The sequence below is a fragment of the Panulirus ornatus genome, chromosome 14 (assembly GCF_036320965.1).
Source record: "Panulirus ornatus isolate Po-2019 chromosome 14, ASM3632096v1, whole genome shotgun sequence".
Lineage (NCBI taxonomy): Eukaryota > Metazoa > Arthropoda > Malacostraca > Decapoda > Palinuridae > Panulirus > Panulirus ornatus.
In genome coordinates this window covers 38,305,949-38,329,019 of record NC_092237.1, presented here as the reverse complement: position 1 = coordinate 38,329,019, position 23,071 = coordinate 38,305,949, and positions in this window count along the sequence as shown.

The window sequence follows — 23,071 nt, the reverse complement described above, 5'->3', positions numbered from 1 at the left end:
TAAATTATATGGGAGGGTATTGATTGAGAGGGTGAAGGCATGTACAGAGCATCAGATTGGGGAAGAGCAGTGTGGTTTCAGAAGTGGTAGAGGATGTGTGGATCAGGTGTTTGCTTTCAAGAATGTATGTGAGAAATACTTAGAAAAGCAAATGGATTTGTATGTAGCATTTATGGATCTGGAGAAGGCATATGATAGAGTTGATAGAGATGCTCTGTGGAAGGTATTAAGAATATATGGTGTGGGAGGCAAGTTGTTAGAAGCAGTGAAAAGTTTTTATCGAGAATGTAAGGCATGTGTACGTGTAGGAAGAGAGGAAAGTAATTGGTTCTCAGTGAATGTAGGTTTGCGGCAGGGGTGTGTGATGTCTCCATGGTTGTTTAATTTGTTTATGGATGGGGTTGTTAGGGAGGTAAATGCAAGAGTTTTGGAAAGAGGGGCAAGTATGAAGTCTGTTGGGGATGAGAGAGCTTGGGAAGTGAGTCAGTTGTTGTTCGCTGATGATACAGCGCTGGTGGCGGATTCATGTGAGAAACTGCAGAAGCTGGTGACGGAGTTTGGTAAAGTGTGTGGAAGAAGAAAGTTAAGAGTAAATGTGAATAAGAGCAAGGTTATTAGGTACAGTAGGGTTGAGGGTCAAGTCAATTGGGAGGTGAGTTTGAATGGAGAAAAACTGGAGGAAGTGAAGTGTTTTAGATATCTGGGAGTGGATCTGTCAGCGGATGGAACCATGGAAGCGGAAGTGGATCATAGGGTGGGGGAGGGGGCGAAAATTTTGGGAGCCTTGAAAAATGTGTGGAAGTCGAGAACATTATCCCGGAAAGCAAAAATGGGTATGTTTGAAGGAATAGTGGTTCCAACAATATTGTATGGTTGCGAGGCGTGGGCTATGGATAGAGTTGTGCGCAGGAGGATGGATGTGCTGGAAATGAGATGTTTGAGGACAATGTGTGGTGTGAGGTGGTTTGATGGAGTAAGTAACGTAAGGGTAAGAGAGATGTGTGGAAATAAAAAGAGCGTGGTTGAGAGAGCAGAAGAGGGTGTTTTGAAATGGTTTGGGCACATGGAGAGAATGAGTGAGGAAAGATTGACCAAGAGGATATATGTGCCGGAGGTGGAGGGAACGAGGAGAAGAGGGAGACCAAATTGGAGGTGGAAAGATGGAGTGAAAAGGATTTTGTGTGATCGGGGCCTGAACATGCAGGAGGGTGAAAGGAGGGCAAGAAATAGAGTGAATTGGAGCGATGTGGTACACAGGGGTTGACGTGCTGTCGGTGGATTGAATCAAGGCATGTGAAGCGTCCGGGGTAAACCATGGAAAGCTGTGTAGGTATGTATATTTGCGTGTGTGGACGTGTGTATGTACATGTGTATGGGGGGGGGGGTTGGGCCATTTCTTTCGTCTGTTTCCTTGCGCTACCTCGCAAACGCGGGAGACAGCGACAAAGTATAAAAAAAAAAAAAATATATATATATATATATATATATATATATATATATATATATATATATATATATATATATATATATATATATATATATATATATATATATATATATATATATATATATTCATTCAAACTTACCTCCCAATTGACTTGACCCTCAACCCTACTGTACCTAATAACCTTGCTCTTATTCATATTTACTCTTAACTTTCTTCTTTCACACACTTCACCAAACTCAGTCACCAGCTTCTACAGTTTCTCATATGAATCAGCCACCAGCGCTGTATCATCAGCGAACAACAACTGACTCACTTCCCAAGCTCTCTCATCCACAACAGACTTCATACTTGCCCCTCTTTCCAAAACTCTTGCATTCACCTCCCTAACAACCCCATCCATAAACAAATTAAACAACCATGGAGACATCACACACCCCTGCCGCAAACCTACAGTCACTGAGAACCAGTCACTTTCCTCTCTTCCTACACGTACACATGCCTTACATCTTCGATAAAAACTTTTCACTGGAGGAAGTAAAGTGTTTTAGATATCTGGGAGTGGATCTGGCAGCGGATGGAACCATGGAAGCGGAAGTGAATCATAGGGTGGGGGAGGGGGCGAAAATCCTGGGAGCCTTGAAGAATGTGTGGAAGTCGAGAACATTATCTCGGAAAGCAAAAATGGGTATGTTTGAAGGAATAGTGGTTCCAACAATGTTGTATGGTTGCGAGGCGTGGGCTATGGATAGAGTTGTGCGCAGGAGGGTGGATGTGCTGGAAATGAGATGTTTGAGGACAATGTGTGGTGTGAGGTGGTTTGATCAAGTAAGTAATGTAAGGGTAAGAGAGATGTGTGGAAATAAAAAGAGCGTGGTTGAGAGAGCAGAAGAGGGTGTTTTGAAATGGTTTGGGCACATGGAGAGAATGAGTGAGGAAAGATTGACCAAGAGGATATATGTGTCGGAGGTGGAGGGAACGAGGAGAAGTGGGAGACCAAATTGGAGATGGAAAGATGGAGTGAAAAAGATTTTGTGTGATCGGGGCCTGAACATGCAGGAGGGTGAAAGGAGGGCAAGGAATAGAGTGAATTGGATCGATGTGGTATACCGGGGTTGACGTGCTGTCAGTGGATTGAATCAGGGCATGTGAAACGTCTGGGGTAAGCCATGGAAAGTTGTGTGGGGCCTGGATGTGGAAAGGGAGCTGTGGTTTCGGGCATTATTGCGTGACAGCTGGAGACTGGGTGTGAACGAATGGGGCCTTTGTTGTCTTTTCCTAGTGCTACCTCGCACACATGAAGGGGGAGGGGGATGGTATTCCATGTCTGGCGAGGTGGCGATGGGAATGAATAAAGGCAGACAGTGTGAATTGTGTGCATGGGTATATATGTGTGTGTCTGTGTGTGTATATTGTGTGTACATTGGGATGTATAGGTGTGTATATTTGCGTGTGTGGACGTGTATGTATATACATTGTGTATGGGGGTGGGTTGGGCCATTTCTTTCGTCTGTTTCCTTGCGCTACCTCGCAACGCGGGAGACAGCGACAAAGCAAAATAAATAAATAAATAAATATATATATATACATATATATATATATATGTATATATATATATATATATATATATATATATATATATATATATATATATATATATATATATATATATATATATATATATATATATTATTCATTTATTCTCCTTTGTCGCTGTCTCCCGCGTTAGCGAGGTACCGTAAGGAAACAGACGAAAGAATGGCCCAACCCACCCACATACACATGTATATACATACACGTCCACACACATAGATATACATACCTATACATCTCAATGTACACATATATATACACACACAGACATATACATTTATACATATGTACCTAATATTTACTGTCTCCCTTTATTTAATCTCCTCGCCACCCCGCCACACATGGAATAACAAACCCCTCCCCCCACATGTGTGCGAGGTAGCGCTAGGAAAAAACAACAAAGGCCTAATTCGTTCACACTCAATCTCTAGTTGTCATGTAATAATGCACAGAAACCACAGCTCCCTTTCCACATCCGGGCCGCACAGAACTTTCCATGGTTTACCCCAGACGTTTCATATGCCCTGGTTCAATCCATTGACAGCACGTCGACCCCGGTATACCACACGTTCCAATTCACTCTATTCCTTGTACGCCTTTCACCCTCCTGGTTGTTCAGGCCCCGATCACTCAAAATCATTTTCACTCCATCTTTCTACCTCCAATTAGGTCTCCCACTTCTCTTCGTTCCCTCCACCTTTGACACATATATCTTCTTGGTCAATCTTTCCTTACACATTCGCCACAGGTGACCAAACCATTTCAAAACACCCTCTTCTGCTCTCTCAACCACACTCTTTTTATTTCCACACATATCTCTTACCCTTATATTACTTACTCGATCAAACCACTTCACAACACATATTGTCATCTCACATCTCATTTATAGCACATCCATCCTCCTGCGCACAACTCTATCCATAGCCCACGCCTCGCAACCATGTAACATTGTTGGAACCACTATTCCTTCAAACATACCCATTTTTCACTGGAGTTCACATTTGCTTCCTAGTCTTACGTACTTCATTTACCTCCTTTTAAAACATCTTTTTATTCTCCATAAAATTTAATGATACTCTCTCACCCCAACTCTCATGTGCCCTCTTTTTCACCTGTTGCACCTTTCTCTTGACCTCCTGCCTCATTATTTTATACATCTCGCACTCATTTGCATTTTCCCTGCAAAAATCGTCCAAATGCCTCTCTTTTCTCTTTCACTAATGATCTTACTTCTTCATCACACCACTCACTACCCTTTATAATCAACCCACCTTCCACGTTTCTTTTGCCACAAGCGTCTTTTGCGCAAGACATCACTGCTTCCCTAAACACATCTCATTACTCCCCCAATCCCCTTAACTCCTTTGTTCTTACCTTTTTCCAGTCTATACTTAGTCTCTCCTGGTACTTCCTTACACAAGTCTCCTTCCCAAGCTCACTTACTCTCACCACTCTCTTCACCCCAACATTCTCTCTTCTTTTCTGGAAACCCCCACAAATCTTCACCTTCGCCTCAAAAAGATAATGATTAGACATCCCTCCAATTCCACCTACCAGCACATTAGCATCCAAAAGTCTCTCTTTCGCGCTACTATCAATTAACACGTAATCCAATAACTCTCTCTGGTCATCTCTCCTACTTACAAACGTATACTTATGTGTATCTCACTTTTTAAATCAGGTATTCCCAATCACCAATCCTTTTCAGAATTTCCATTTACAACACTGAACACCCCATATATAACAGTCATTCCCTCAACTGCCACATTACTAACCTTTGCATTCAAATCACCCATCACTGTAACCCGGTCTCGTGCATCAAAACCACTAACACACTCATTCAGCTGCTCCCAAAACATTTGCCACTCATGATCTTTCTTCTCATGCCCAGGTGCATATGCCCCAATATTCACCCATCTCTCTCCATGAACTTTCAGTTTTACCCATATCAAGCTATAGTTTACTTTCTTACGATCTATCACATACTCCCACCACTCCTGTTTCAGGAATAGTGCTATTCCTTCCCTTGCTCTTGTAATCTCACTAACCCCTGACTTTACTCCCAACAGATTCCCAAACCACTCTTCCCCTTTACCCTTGAGCTTCGTTTCACTCAGACCCAAAACATCCAGGCTCTTTTCCTGGTATATATATATATATATATATATATATATATATATATATATATATATATATATATATATATATATATATATATATATATATATATATATATATATATATATATATATATATATATATATATATATATATATATATATATATATATATATATATATATATATATATATATATATATATATATATATATATATATATATATATATATATATAAATATATATATATATATATATATATATATATATATATATATATATATATATATATAAATACAAATTATTTATTTATTTATTTTGTTTTGCTTTGTGGCCGTCTCCCGCGTTTGCGAGGTAGCGCAAAGAAACAGACGAATGAAATGGCAAAACCCACCCCCATACACAATGTATATACATACACGTCCACACACGCAAATATACATACCTATACATCTCAATGTACACATATATATACACACACAGACACATACATATATACCCATGCACACAATTCACATTGTCTGCCTTTATTCATTCCCATCACCACCTCGCCACACATGGAATACCATCCCCGTCCCCCCTCATGTGTGCGAGATAGCACTAGGAAAAGACAACAAAGGCCCTATTCGTTCACACTCAGTCTCTAGCTGTCATGCAATAATGCCCGAAACCACAGCTCCCTTTCCACATCCAGGCCCCAAACAACTTTCCATGGTTTACCCCAGACGCTTCACATGCCCTGATTCAATCCACTGACAGCACGTCAACCCCGGTATACCACATCGATCCAATTCACTCTATTCCTTGCCCTCCTTTCACCCTTCTGAATGTTCAGGCCTCGATCACACAAAATCTTTCTCACTCCATCTTTCCACCTTCAATTTGGTCTCCCACTTCTCCTCGTTTCCTCCACCTCCGACACATATATCCTCTTGGTCAATCTTTCCTCACTCATTCTCTCCATGTGACCAAACCATTTCAAAACACCCTCCTCTGCTCTCACAACCACGCTCTTTTTATTTCCACACATCTCTCTTACCCTTAAATTACTTACTCGATCAAACCACCTCACACCACACATTGTCCTCAAACATCTTATTTCCAGCACATCCACCCTCCTGCGCACAACTCTATCCATAACCCACGCCTCGCAACCATACAACATTGTTGGAACCACTATTCCTTCAAACATACCCATTTTTGCTTTCAGAGATAATGTTCTCGACTTCCATACATTCTTCAAGGCTCCCAGGATTTTCGCCCCCTACCCCACCCTATGATTCACTTCCGCTTCCATGGTTCCATCCGCTGCCAGATCCACTCCCAGATATCTAAAACACTTTACTTCCTCCAGTTTTTCTCCATTCAAACTCACCTCCCAATTGACATGACCCTCAACACTACTGTACCTAATAACCTTGCTCTTATTCACATTTACTCTCAATTCTCTTTCACACACTTTACCAAACTTAGTCATCAGCTTCTGCACTTTCTCACATGAATCAACCACAAGCGCTGTATCATCAGCGAACAAGAACTGACTCACTTCCCAAGCTCTCTCATTCACAACAGACTTCATACTTGCCCCTCTTTCCAAAACTCTTGCATTCACCTCCCTAACAACCCCATCCATAAACAAATCAAACAACCATTGAAACCCCACACATCCTCTGTCGCAAACCTACATTCACTGAGAACCAATCACTTTCCACTCTTCCTACACGTACACATGCTTTACATCCTCTATAAAATCTTTTCACTGCTTCTAACAACTTGCCTCCGACATCATATATTCTTAATACCTTCCAAGGAGCATCTCTATCAACTTTATCATATGCCTTCTCCAGATCCATAAATGCTACATACAAATCCATTTGCTTTTCTAAGTATTTCTCACATACATTCTTCAAAGCAAACACCTGATCCACACATCCCCTACCACTTCCGAGAACACACTGCTCTTCCCCAATCTGATGCTCTGTACAGGCCTTCACCCTCTCAACCAATGCCCTCCCATATAATTTACCAGGAATACTCACCAAACTTATATCTCTGTAATTTGAGCACTCGCCTTTGTCCTCTTTGCCTTTGTACAATGGCACTATGCAAGCATTCCGCCAATTATCAGGCACCTCACAATGAATCATACATACATTAAATAACCTTATCAACTAGTCAAGAACACAGGCATCCTCTTTTTTTTATAAATTCCACTGCAATACCATCCAAACCGGCTGCCTTGCCGGCTTCCATCTTCCGCAAAGCTCCCACTAACTCTTCTCTGTTTACCAAATTGTTTTCCCTAACCCTCTCACTTTGCACACCACCTCAAACAAAACACCCAATATCTGGCACTCTATCATCAAACATATTCAACAAACCTTCAAAATACTCACTCCACCTCACAACACCACTACTTTTTATCACCTCCCCATTAGCCCCCTTCACTGAAGTTCCCATTTGTTCCTTTGTCTTACGCACTTTATTTTTCTCCTTCGAAAACATCTTTTTATTCTCCCCAAAATTTAATGATATATCTCACCGCAACTCTCATTTGCCATCTTTTTCACCTCCTGCATCTTTCTCTTGACCCCCTGCTTCTTTATTTTATACATATCCCACTCATTTGCATTATTTCCCTGCAAAAACCGTCCAAATGCCTCTCTCTTCTCTTTCACTAATAATCTTACTTCTTCGTCCCACCACTCACCACCTTTTCTAATCTGCACACCTCCCACGCTTCTCATGCCACAAGCATCTTTTGCGCAAGCCATCACTGCTTCCCTAAACGCATCCCATTCCTCCCCCACTCCCCTTACCTCCATTCTTCTCACCTTTTTCCATTCTCTACTCAGTCTCTCCTGGTGCTTCCTCACACAGGTCTCCTTCACAAGCTCACTTACTCTCATCACTCTCTTCACCCCAACATTCTCTCTTCTTTTCTGAAAACCTCTTCATATCTTCACCTTCGCCTCCAGAAGATAAAGATCAGACATCCCTCCAGTTGCACCTCTCAGCACATTAATCCAATAACGTAATCCAATAACGCTCTCTGGCCATGTCTCCTACTGACATAAGTAGACTTATATATATCTCTCTTTTTAAACCAGGTATTCCCAATCACCAATCCTTTTTCTGCACAGAAATCTAAAGCTCTTCACCATTTCCATTTACAACACTGAATACTCCATGTATACCAGTTATTCCCTCAACTGCGACATTACTCACCTTTGCATTCAAATCACCCATCACTATAACCCGGTCTCGTGCATCAAAAACATTAACACACCCATTCACCAGCTCCCAAAACACTTGCCTCTCAGGATCCCTCTTCTCATATCCAGGTGCATATACACTAATAATCACTCATCTCTCTCCATCAACTTTCAGTTTTACCCATATAAAACTAGAGTTTACTTTCTTACACTCTATCACATACTGCCACAACTCCTGTTTCAGGAGTAGTGCTACTCCTTCCCTTGCTCTTACCCTTTCACCAACCCCTGAATTTACTCCCAAGACATTCCCAAACCACTCTTCCCCTTTACCCTTGAGCTTCGTTTCACTCAGAGCCAAAACATCCAGGTTCCTTTCATCATACATCCCACCTATCTCTACTTTTTTCTCATCTTGGTTACATCCACACACATTTAGACACCCCAATCTGCGCCTTCAAGGAGGATGAGCACTCCCCGCGTGAATCATTTTTCTGTTTTACCTTTTAGAAAGTTAAAATACGAGGATGGTATGGTTTCTAGCCCCCTCTCCCGTCCCGTTTAGTCGCATTCTACGAAACGTGAGCAATGCGTGGGAAGTATTCTTTCTCCCCTAATCCCAGGGATATATATATATATATATATATATATATATATATGTATATATATATATATATATATATATATATATATATATATATATATATATATATATATATATATATATATATATATATATATATATATATATATATATATAAATATATATATATATATATATATATATATATATATATATATATATATATATATTTTTTTTTTTTTTTGCTTTGTCGCTGTCTCCCGCGTTTGCGAGATAGCGCAAGGAAACAGACGAAAGAAATGGCCCAACCCACCCCCATACGCATGTATATGCATACACGTCCACCCACGCAAATATACATACCTACACAGCTTTCCATAGTTTACCCCAGACGCTTCATATGCCCTGATTCAATCCACTGACAGCACGTCAACCCCGGTATACCACATCGATCCAATTCACTCTATTCCTTGCCCTCCTTTCACCCTCCTGCATGTTCAGGCCCCGATCACTCAAAATCTATTTCACTCCATCTTTCCACCTCCAATTTGGTCTCCCACTTCTCCTCGTTCCCTCCACCTCCGACACATATATCCTCTTGGTCAATCTTTCCTCACTCATTCTCTCCATGTGCCCAAACCATTTCAAAACACCCTCTTCTGCTCTCTCAACCACGCTCTTTTTATTTCCACACATCTCTCATACCCTTACGTTACTTACTCGATCAAACCACCTCACACCAAACATTGTCCTCAAACATCTCATTTCCAGCACATCCATCCTCCTGCGCACAACTCTATCCATAGCCCACGCCTCGCAACCATACTAAATTGTTGGAACCACTATTCCTTCAAACATACCCATTTTTGCTTCCCGAGATAATGTTTTCGACTTCCACACATTCTTCAAGGCTCCCAGGATTTTCGCCCCCTCCCCCACCCTATGATCCACTTCCGCTTCCATGGTTCCATCCGCTGCCAGATCCACTCCCAGATATCTAAAACACTTTACTTCCTCCAGTTTTTCCCCATTCAAACTTACCTCCCAGTTGAATTGACCCTCAACCCTACTGTACTTAATAACCTTGCTCTTATTCACATTTACTCTTAAATTTCTTCTTTCACACACTTTACCAAACTCAGTCACCAGCTTCTGCAGTTTTTCACATGAATCAGCCACCAGCGCTGTATCATCAGCGAACAACAACTGACTCACTTCCCAAGATCTCTCATCCCCAACAGAATTCATACTTGCCCCTCTTTCCAAAACTCTTGCATTCACCTCCCTAACAACCCCACCCATAAACAAATTAAACAATCATGGAGACATCACACACCCCTACCGCAAACCTACATTCACTGAGAACTAATCACTTTCCTCTCTTCCTACACGTACACATGCCTTACATCCTTCATAAAAACTTTTCACTGCTTCTAACAACTTGCCTCCCACACCATATATTCTTAATACCTTCCACACAGCATCTCTATCAGCTCTATCATATGCCTTCTCCAGATCCATAAATGCTACATAAAAATCCATTTGTTTTTCTAAGTATTTCTCACATACATTCTTCAAAGCAAACACCTGATCCACACATCCTCTACCACTTCTGAAACTACACTGCTCTTCCCCAATCTGATGCTTTGTACATGCCTTCACCCTCTCAATCAATACCCTCCCATATAACTTACCAGGAATACTCAACAAATCTATACCTCAAATTTGAGCACTCACTCTTATCCCCTTTGCCTTTGTACAATGGCACTATGCACACATTCCGCCAATATATATATATATATATATATATATATATATATATATATATATATATATATATATATATATATATATATATATATATATATATATATATATATATTTATTTTTTTTTATTATACTTTGTTGCTGTCTCCCGCGTTTGCGAGGTAGCGCAAGGAAACAGACGAAAGAAATGGCCCAACCCCCCCCCATACACATGTATATACATACGCCCACACACGCAAATGTACATACCTACACAGCTTTCCATGGTTTACCCCAGACGCTTCACATGCCTTGATTCAATCCACAGACAGCACGTCAACCCCGGTATACCACATCGCTCCAATTCACTCTATTCCTTGCCCTCCTTTCACCCTCCTGCATGTTCAGGCCCCGATCACACAAAATCTTTTTCACTCCATCTTTCCACCTCCAATTTGGTCTCCCTCTTCTCCTTGTTCCCTCCATCTCCGACACATATATCCTCTTGGTCAATCTTTCTTCACTCATCCTCTCCATATGCCCAAACCACTTCAAAACACCCTCTTCTGCTCTCTCAACCACGCTCTTTTTATTTCCACACATCTCTCTTACCCTTACGTTGCTCACTCGATCAAACCACCTCACACCACACATTGTCCTCAAACATCTCATTTCCAGCACATCCATCCTACTGCGCACAACTCTATCCATAGCCCACGCCTCGCAACCATACAACATTGTTGGAACCACTATTCCTTCAAACATACCCATTTTTGCTTTCCGAGATAATGTTCTCGACTTCCACACATTCTTCAAGGCCCCCAGGATTTTCGCCCCCTCCCCCACCCTATGATCCACTTCCGCTTCCATGGTTCCATCCGCTGCCAGATCCACTCCCAGATATCTAAAACACTTCACTTCCTCCAGTTTTTCTCCATTCAAACTCACCTCCCAATTGACTTTACCCTCAACCCTACTGTACCTAATAACCTTGCTCTTATTCACATTTACTCTTAACTTTCTTCTTCCACACACTTTTCCAAACTCAGTCACCAGCTTCTGCAGTTTCTCACATGAATCAGCCACCAGCGCTGTATCATCAGCGAACAACAACTGACTCACTTCCCAAGCTCTCTCATCCCCAACAGACTTCATACTTGCCCCTCTTTCCAAAACTCTTGCATTTACCTCCCTAACAACCCCATCCATAAACAAATTAAACAACCATGGAGACATCACACACCCCTGCCGCAAACCTACATTCACTGAGAACCAATCACTTTCCTCTCTTCCTACACATACACATGCCTTACATCCTCGATAAAAACTTTTCAATGCTTCTAACAACTTTCCTCCCACACCATATATTCTTAATACCTTCCACAGAGCATCTCTATCAACTCTATCATATATATATATATATATATATATATATATATATATATATATATATATATATATATATATATATATATATATATAAAAGGGGGTGACTCTATTGTTGACTGGTTGGTAAGGTTATTTAATGTATGTATGTTTCATGGTTAGGTGCCTGAGGATTGGCGGAATGCGTGCATAGTGCCATTGTACAAAGGCAAAGGGAATAAGAGTGAGTGCTCAAATTACAGAGGTATAAGTTTGTTGAGTATTCCTGGTAAATTATATGGGAGGGTATTGATTGAGAGGGTGAAGGCATGTACAGAGCATCAGTTTGGGGAAGACCAGAATCCTTTCAGAAGTGGTAGAGGAAATGTGGATCATGTGTTTGCTTTGAAGAAGGTTTGTGAGAAATACTTAGAAAAGCAAATGGATTGGTATGTAAGATTTATGGATCTGGAGAAGGCATATGATAGAGTTGATAGAGATGTTCTGTGGAATGTACTAAGAATATATGGTGTGTGAGATAAGTTGTTAGAAGCAGTGAAAAGCTTTTATCGAGGATGTAAGGCATGTGTACATGTAGGAAGAGAGGAAAGTGATTAGTTCTCAGTGAATGTAGGTTTGCGGTAGGGGTGTGTGATGTCTCCATGATTGTTTAATTTGTTTATGGATGGGGTTGTCAGCGAAATGAATGCACGAGTTTTGGAAAGAGGGGCAAGTATGAAGTCTGTTGGGGATGAGAGAGCTTGGGAAGTGAGTCAGTTGTTGTTCGCTGATGCTACAGCGCTGGTGGCTGGTTCATGAGAGAAACTGCATAAGCTGGTGACTGAGTTTGGTAAAGTGTATGAAAGAAGAAAGTTAAGAGTGAATGTGAATAAGATCAAGGTTATTAGGTACAGTAGGGTTGAGGGTCAAGTTAATTGGGAGGTAAAGTTGAATGGAGAAAAACTGGAGGAAATAAAGTGTTTTAGATATCTGGGAGTGGATCTGGCAGCGGATGGAACCATGGAAGCGGAAGTTAATCATAGGGTGGGGGAGGGGGCGAAAATCCTGGGAGCCTTGAAGAATGTGTGGAAGTCGAGAACATTATCTTCCAAAGCAAAAATGGGTATGTTTAAAGGAATAGTGGTTCCAACAATGTTGTATGGTTGCGAGGCGTGGGCTATAGATAGTTGTGCGCAAGAGGGTGGATGTGCTGGAAATGAGATGTTTGAGGACAATATGTGGTGTGAGGTGGTTTGATCGAGTAAGTAATGTAAGGGTAAGAGAGATGTGTGGAAATAAAAAGAACGTGGTTGAGAGAGCAGAAGAGGGTGTTTTGAAATGGTTTGGGCACATGGAGAGAATGAGTGAGGAAAGATTGTCCAAGAGGATATATGTGTCGGAGGTGGAGGGAACAAGAAGCGGGAGACCAAATTGGAGGTGGAAAGATGGAGTGAAAAAGATTTTGAGTGATCGGGGCCTGAACATGCAGGAGGGTGAAAGGCGGGCAAGGAATAGAGTGAATTGGATCGATATGGCATACCGTGGTCGACGTGCTGTGAATGGATTGAATCAGGGCATGTGAAGCGTCTGGGGTAAACCATGGAAAATTCTGTGGGGCCTGGATGTGGAAAGGGAGCTGTGGTTTCGGTGCATTATTGCATGACAGCTAGAGACTGAGTGTGAACGAATGTGGCCTTTGTTGTCTTTTCCTAGCGCTACCTCGCACACATGAGGGGAGGGGGATGTTATTCCATGTTTGGTGAGGTGGCGATAGGAATGAATAATTGGCAGACAGTGTGAATTGTGTGCATGTGTATATATGTATGTGTCTGTGTGTGTATATATATATGTGTACCTTGAGATGTATAGGTATGTATATTTGCGTGTGTGGACGTGTATGTACATACATGTGTATGGGGGTGGGTTGGGCCATTTCTTTTGTGTGTTTTCTTGCGCTACCTTGCAAACGCGGGAGACAGCGACAAAGTAAAATAAATAAATAAATGAAATATATATATATATATATATATATATATATATATATATATATATATATATATATATATATATTTTTTTTTTTTTTTTTTTTTTTTATACTTTGTCGCTGTCTCCCGCGTTTGCGAGGTAGCGCGAGGAAACAGACGAAAGAAATGGCCCAACCCCCATACACACGTACATACACACGTCCACACACGCAAATATACATACCTACACAGCTTTCCATGGTTTACCCCAGACGCTTCACATGCCTTGATTCAATCCACTGACAGCACGTCAACCCCTGTATACCACATCGCTCCAATTCACTCTATTCCTTGCCCTCCTTTCACCCTCCTGCATGTTCAGGCCCCGATCACACAAAATCTTTTTCACTCCATCTTTCCACCTCCAATTTGGTCTCCCTCTTCTCCTCGTTCCCTCCACCTCCGACACATATATCCTCTTGGTCAATCTTTCCTCACTCATTCTCTCCATGTGCCCAAACCATTTCAAAACACCCTCTTCTGCTCTCTCAACCACGCTCTTTTTATTTCCACACATCTCTCTTACCCTTACGTTACTTACTCGATCAAACCACCTCACACCACACATTGTCCTCAAACATCTCATTTCCAGCACATCCATCCTCCTGCGCACAACTCTATCCATAGCCCACGCCTCGCAACCATACAACATTGTTGGAACCACTATTCCTTCAAACATACCCATTTTTGCTTTCCGAGATAATGTTCTCGACTTCCACACATTTTTCAAGGCTCCCAAAATTTTCGCCCCCTCCCCCACCCTATGATCCACTTCCGCTTCCATGGTTCCATCCGCTGACAGATCCACTCCCAGATATCTAAAACACTTCACTTCCTCCAGTTTTTCTCCATTCAAACTCACCTCCCAATTGACTTGACCCTCAACCCTACTGTACCTAATAACCTTGCTCTTATTCACATTTACTCTTAACTTTCTTCTTCCACACACTTTACCAAACTCAGTCACCAGCTTCTGCAGTTTCTCACATGAATCAGCCACCAGCGCTGTATCATCAGCGAACAACAACTGACTCACTTCCCAAGCTCTCTCATCCCCAACAGACTTCATACTTGCCCCTCTTTCCAGGACTCTTGCATTTACCTCCCTAACAACCCCATCCATAAACAAATTAAACAACCATGGAGCTTATATATTCCTATGAGTCAACGGGGAAAATGAAACACGAAAAGTTCCCAAATGAACTTTCGTGTAATAATCACATCATCAGGGGAGACACAAGAGAGAAATATAACAGTCAGTTGATATACATCGAAGAGACGAAGCTAGGACGCCATTTGGTAAATATGTGATTGTCCAAAACATACAACGAGCGTTCATAAACTTATCATTTTACAAATCTTATCAACAATAAAGTTATCTAGTTTGTATAGACCATCACTAATTTTTTTTTCAAACTATTCGCCATTTCCCGCGTCAGCGAGGTAGCGCTAAGAACAGAGTACTGGGCCTTTTTTGGAATATCCTCACCTGGCCCCCTCTGTTCCTTCTTTTGGAAAATTAAGAAAAAAAAAAACGAGAGGGGAGGATTTCCAGCCCCCCGCTCCCTCCCCTTTTAGTCGCCTTCTACGACACGCAGGGAATACGTGGGAAGTATTCTTAATCCCCTATCCCCAGGGATATATACATATATACACACATATATATATATATACATATATATACACATATATGCGCGTGCGTGTGTGTGTGTGTCTGTAACTACACTGAGCTTGCAATAGGTTAAATCGCGAATGAAAAGTTACCCTTTGAAGAGGCTATATCATTGGGGAGGGAGATACAGCCTCGTCAAAGAACTTCTCACTGCAAAGGAGCCTACACTTCCATGCTACTGGAAGTAGTGTAAATTTGGGATGTAAGAGCGTTAAGAAAGATCCTGGGTTATACCAGGCTTAGTCATCTGTTCTTGACGCTTCCTAATTCATGCGGGAAATGGCGCGAGCACACACACACACACACACACACACACACACACACATAATGCATAATACATAAACCGAAATTTGCCTTGTTCAAGACTCCAAACAATATAATCCATTATATAAACTCATATATCACGTTAATTATAAACTGGCCCTACATCAATATTTCACTCAAAAAAAAAACTATGGACAATATTGCATTTTAATCAAAATTTAATATTTTATGTACCACCATTTCACAAAATAAGGAAGACATATTACTTAATTATGTCTAATGGGAAGATATCATCTCTCCTGCCGTACTGACATGAGAGACAGGTTAACAAAGCTCTACGAACCTCGCTCTGTTAACAGTGAAACTACTTGAACAAGGCGAATACGATCCCTAGGAGGGTGATGCTAGAGGCCAGCCAGGTCATCACAACCAGGGGTCGTGCGTTCGCGAACAAGGGGTCACGTCATTCACCATCACTAATATTAAGATTATAATTCTTTGTGTATTTGATAATAGAAGATTCACTGATATTTCTCTTGGCAATAAAGTTAGAGTTAATAAGTGAGATGGCGTTACTCCAGTCAATACAATGATCATAGTTTTTAACATGATTAAACAAGGCATTTGATTCTTTTGCCGTTCTTATACTATATTCATGTTGCTTAAGTCTAACAGAAAGATCCTTACCTGTCTGACCAACATAAAATTTATCACAGTTTCCACAAGGCGCTTTATAGGTGCAACTAAGAGAATTTCCTGGTGAATTATTGATTAAGATATTCTTTATAGTATTATTGTTGCTAAAGGTAACATTTACATTAAAGGATTTAAGCAACATGGGAAGCAAAGTGAAACCATTATTAAAAGGGAGAACTAAAAGATTCTTGGTGTCAATGGGAAGTTTGGGCTCAACTCTATAAAAGGATTTCTTTGCTAACTTAAGGGATTTATCATTGAAAGATCTACGGTACTTTAACTTAGATCTAATAGAATATATCTTCTCAGACTTATCATCAATAAACTCTGGACTGCAAATACGTAATGCCCTACGGAACATAGATTGAAATGATGATAATTTAACTCTGTCATTTTGGTTTAGTCTCTTCTATTACTTCTCTACAAGATGTCCTAGACTTTTCCCTTTCGTTACTGCTTTCTCCAAATCGATAATCAAGGCTCACCAACTGAGGTTACGATTTAAATTCCTTAGGAAATGCCTTGGTGAACAAGTGATGCCAAGATCTGTCCTACCTCAACGTTTGTTGCAGCTGTCTGGTCGACCATTTCACCAATTTCAAAATATTATTTTAAAGAAAAACATTGAATTATAGAAACTTGAAACGGAGAAGGCTTTTCGCATTTCAAGAGAAAAGAAACGTTACTTTCAAATGGCAATACCGACACACTGGAAGAACCGGATGTTGAACTATTACTATGATGAATTAAGGAAAGAACGCAATAGGCTACAAGTATCACTAAAGCGTAAGTTGGACCATCTTATTGAATACAGCGACTGGATCAAGAGCACAAACCAATCTTTTGTGGTAAACCTGTCTAATAAACAACTAGATAGAGATTCCTTGTGTGCATTAGCCTATGGTTTAAGCTTTGTGTGCTCTAACAGAGAAGCCAGCTGTGTTGATGTCACAAAGTCTTTTTGTAATTTAGAAAAATACAGTAATTTAAGTAATGATGATATTAATATCTGTAAGGGTTTAGTGTATGCCAGTTTTTCAAAACCAGTGGAAGCTAATTGCCCTAAAAGATTCATAAGAGCTATTAACACCTTAAAAAAAGACAAGGATATACATATTACTAAAGCAGATAAGGCTAACACTGTTGTGATATTAGACAAAAGTGACTATTTATCTAAAATGAATGATCTTCTAAATGATGACACAACATATTCTGAACTTAGTAGAAATCCCTTAGAAGCAGTTAATTCTCACTTCATTAAAGAAATGAAGTTGTTGTTGAAAGCTAACATTTCTCTTATCAAAAGTTTGTCATCTTTGTCCCCTTCATTGCCATATATGTATGGAATTATGCAATGTTGTTCGCTGATGCTACAGCGCTGGTGGCTGATTCATGTGAGAAACTGCAGAAGCTGGTGACTGAGTTTGGTAAAGTGTGTGAAAGAAGAAAGTTAAGAGTAAATGTGAATAAGAGCAAGGTTATTAGGTACAGTAGGGTTGAGGGTCAAGTCAATTGGGAGGTAAGTTTGAATGGAGAAAAACTGGAGGAAGTAAAGTGTTTTAGATATCTGGGAGTGGATGTGGCAGCGGATGGAACCATGGAAGCGGAAGTGGATCATAGGATGGGGGAGGGGACGAAAATCCTGGGAGCCTTGAAGAATGTGTGGAAGTCGAGAACATTATCTCGGAAAGCAAAAATGGGTATGTTTGAAGGAATAGTGGTTCCAACAATGTTGTATGGTTGCGAGGCGTGGACTATGGATAGAGTTGTGCGCAGGAGGATGGATGTGCTGGAAATGAGATGTTTGAGGACAATGTGTGGTGTGAGGTGGTTTGATCGAGTAAGTAATGTAAGGGTAAGAGAGATGTGTGGAAATAAAAAGAGCGTGGTTGAGAGAGCAGAAGAGGGTGTTTTGAAATGGTTTGGGCACATGGAGAGAATGAGTGAGGAAAGATTGACCAAGAGGATATATGTGTCGGAGGTGGAGGGAACGAGGAGAAGTGGGAGACCAAATTGGAGGTGGAAAGATGGAGTGAAAAAGATTTTGTGTGATCGGGGCCTGAACATGCAGGAGGGTGAAAGGAGGGCAAGGAATAGAGTGAACTGGATCGATGTGGTATACCGGGGTTGACGTGCTGTCAGTGGATTGAATCAGGGCATGTGAAGCGTCTGGGGTAAACCATGGAAAGCTGTGTTGGTATGTATATTTGCGTGTGTGGACGTATGCATATACATGTGTATGGGGGTGGTTTGGGCCATTTCTTTCGTCTGTTTCCTTGCGCTACCTCGCAAACGTGGGAGACAGCGACAAAGCAAAAAAAAAGAAAAAAAAAAATATATATATATATATATATATATATATATATATATATATATATATATATATATATATAAATATATATATATATATATATATATTCGTATGAGTCCACTGGGAAAATGGAGCAGGATAAGTTCCAAAGTTCTCTTTCGTGTAATAATCACATCTTCATGGGAAACACAAGAGAGAAATACAACAGTCAGTTGATGTATAACGAAGAGACGTAGCTAGGACGCTCTTTGGTGAACATGCGATTGTCCACGATAGACAACGTTTGTATCATGAACTATTCATGGAGGAGAAGGTGAATTGTTTACAAATTTCATTAACAATAAAGTTATCCAATTTATATAGGCCTTCAATAATAATAAGATTATAATTCTTTGTGTATTCAATAATATAAGAATCAATACCAGTCTATCATAAAACAGATTCAAAAAAACCTTCAAAATCCTCATTTCATCTCCTTATCACATTTCCACTAATTATTACCTGCCCATTATTCCCCTTCTCTGAAGTTCCCTGTTCCCTTGTCTTACTCACTTTACTTACCTCCTTCCAAAACATCTTTTTATTTCCCCTGAAATTTAATGATACGCTCTCACCCCAACTCTCATTTGCCCTCTTTTTCACCTCTTGCACCTTTCTCTTGACCTCCTGCCGCTTTCTTTTATACATCCCCCAGTCATTTGCGTTATTTCCCTGCAATAATCGTCCAAATGCCTTTCTCTTCTCTTTCACTAATAATCTTACTTCTTCATCCCACCACTCATTACCCTTTCTAATCTGCCCACCTCCCACGCTTCTCATGCCACAAGCATCTTTTGTGCAAGCCATCACTGCTTCCGTAAATACATCTCAATCCTCCCCCACTCCATTTACGTCCCTTTTTTCTCACCTTTTTCCATTCTCTACTCAGGCTCTCCTGGTACTTTCTCACATAAGTCTCCTTCCCAAGCTAACTCTCACACTCTTTTCACCCTAACATTACCAGCTTCTGCAGTTTCTCACCATATCAGCCATCAGAGCTGTATCATCAGCAAATAAAAACTAACTCACTTCCCAAGCTCTCTTATCCACAACAGACTGCATACTTACCCCTCTTTCGAAAACTCTTGCATTCACTTCCCAAACAACACCATCAATAAACAAATTAAACGACCATGCATCACGCACCCCTTCCGCAAACCAAAATTCACTGAGAACCAATTACTTTCCTCCCTTCTTACTCGTACACATGACTTAATTCTTCGATAAAAACTTTTCGCTGCTTCTAACAACTTGCCCCCACTCCATTTATTCTTAATATCTCCCGCAGAGCATCTCTATCAACTCTGTCATATGCCTTCTTCAGATCCATAAATGCTACACACAAATCCATTTGCTTTTCTGAGTATTTCTCACATTCATTCTTCAAAGCAAACACCTGATCCACACATCCTCTACCACTGCTCTTCCCCAATCTGATGCTCTGTACATGCCTTCACCCTCTCAATCAATACCCTCCCATATGATTTCCCAGGAATGCTCAAAAAACTTATACCTCTGTAATTTAAGCACTCGCTTTCATCCGGTTGTCTTTGTACAATGACACTGTGCAAGCATTCCGCTAATCCTCATACACTTCACCATGATTCATACATACATTAAATAACCTTACCAACCAGTCAACAGTACAGTCACCCCCTTTTTTGATAAATTCCACTGCAATACCATCGAAACCCGCCGGCTTTCATCTTCTGCGAAGCTTTTACTACCTCATTCCTGTTTACCAATTTAGTTTCCCTAACCCTCTCACTCTGCACACAATTTCGACCAAAACACCCTATATCTGCCACTCTATCATCAAACACGTTCAATAAGCCTTCAAAATACTCACTCCATATCCTCAAATCACCACTGCTTGTTATTATCTCCCCATTAACCCCCTTCACTGATGTTCCCATTTGTTCCCTTGTCCTACGCACTTTATTTACCTCCTTCCAAAAATCTTTTACTTCTCCCTAAAATCTAATGATACTCTCTCCCCCCAACTCTCATTTGCCTTCTTTTTCACTTCTTGCACCTTTCACTTGACCTGCCTCTTTCTTTTATATATCCTCCAGTCATTTCAATTATCTAACTGCAAAAACCGTCCAAAAGCCTCTCTCTTCTCTTTCACTAATAATCTTACTTCTTTATCCCACTATTCACTACCCTTTCTAGCCTGCCCACCTCCCTCGCTTTTCATGCCACACGCATCTTTCGCGCAAGCCATCACTGCTTCCCTAAATACATCCCATTCCTCCCCTACTCCCCTTACGTCCTTTGGTCTCACCTTTTTCTATTCTGTACTCGTTGAGGTAAGACAGATCTTGGCATCACTTGTTCATCAAGGCATTTCCTAAGGAACGCAAATGTATGCTCACATATTCATTATTACTCATCTCAACATGACAGAGTTAAATTATCATCGTTTCAATCTGCGTTCCTTAGGTCACTACGTAATTGCAGTCCAGAGTTTATTGATGATGAGTTTGAGAAGATATATTCTATTGGATCTAAGTTAAAGTAACCTAGACCTTTCATTGATAAATCCTTGAAGTTGACAAAGAAATCATTTTATAGAATTGAGCCAAAACCTCCAATTGAAACGAAGAATCTTTTAGTTCTCCCTTTTAATAACAATATCAGTTTACTTCCCATGTTGCTTAAATCCTTTAATGTAAATGTTGCCTTTAGCAGGAATACTATAAAGAACATCTTAATCAGGAATTCACCAGAAAATTCTCTTGGATGCATCTATAATGTGCCTTGTGGAAACTGATAAATTTTATGTTGGTCAGACTGGTAAGGATCTTTCTGATAGACTTAAGCAACATAAATATAGTATAAAAACAAGACAAGAATCAAATGCCTTGTTTAATCATGTTAAAAACTATGATTATTATATTCACTGGAGTAACGCCATCTCAGTTATTAACTCTAACTCTAATACCAAGAGAAATATCATTGAATCTTCTACCATTAAATACACAAAGAATTATAATCTTAATATCAGTGATGGTCTATACAAATTAGATAACTTTATTGTTGATAAAATTTGTAAAATGATAATTATGAACGCTCGTTGTATGTTTTGGACAATCACATATTTACCAAATGGCGTCCTAGCTTCGTCTCTTCGATGTATATCAACTGACTGCTATATTTCTCTCTTGTGTCTCCCCTGATGATGTGATTATTACACGAAAGTGCACTTAGGAACTTTTCGTGTCTCATTTACCCCGTGGACTCATTGGAATATATATATATATATATATATATATATATATATATATATATATATATATATATATATATATATATATATATATATATATATATATTTTTTTTTTTTTGCTTTGTCGCTGTCTCCCGCGTTTGCGAGGTAGCGCAAGGAAACAGTCGAAAAAAATGGCTCAACCCACCCCCATACACATGTATATACATACGCCCACACACGCAAATATACATACCTACACCGCTTTCCATGGTTTACCCCAGACGCTTCACATGCCCCGATTCAATCCACTGACAGCACGTCAACCCCGGTATACCACATCGCTCCAATTCACTCTATTCCTTGCCCTCCTTTCACCCTCCTGCATGTTCAGGCCCCGATCACACAAAATCTTTTTCACTCCATCTTTCCACCTCCAATTTGGTCTCCCTCTTCTCCTCGTTCCCTCCACCTCCGACACATATATCCTCTTGGTCAATCTTACCTCACTCATTCTCTCCATGTGCCCAAACCAATTCAAAACACCCTCTTCTGCTCTCTCAACAACGCTCTTTTTATTTCCACACATCTCTCTTACCCTTACGTTACTTACTCGATCAAACCACCTCACACCACACATTGTCCTCCAACATCTCATTTCCAGCACATCCATCCTCCTGCGCACAACTCTATCCATAGCCCACGCCTCGCAACCATACAACTTTGTTGGAGCCACTATTCCTTCAAATATACCCAGTTTTGCTTTCCGAGATAATGTTCTCGACTTCCA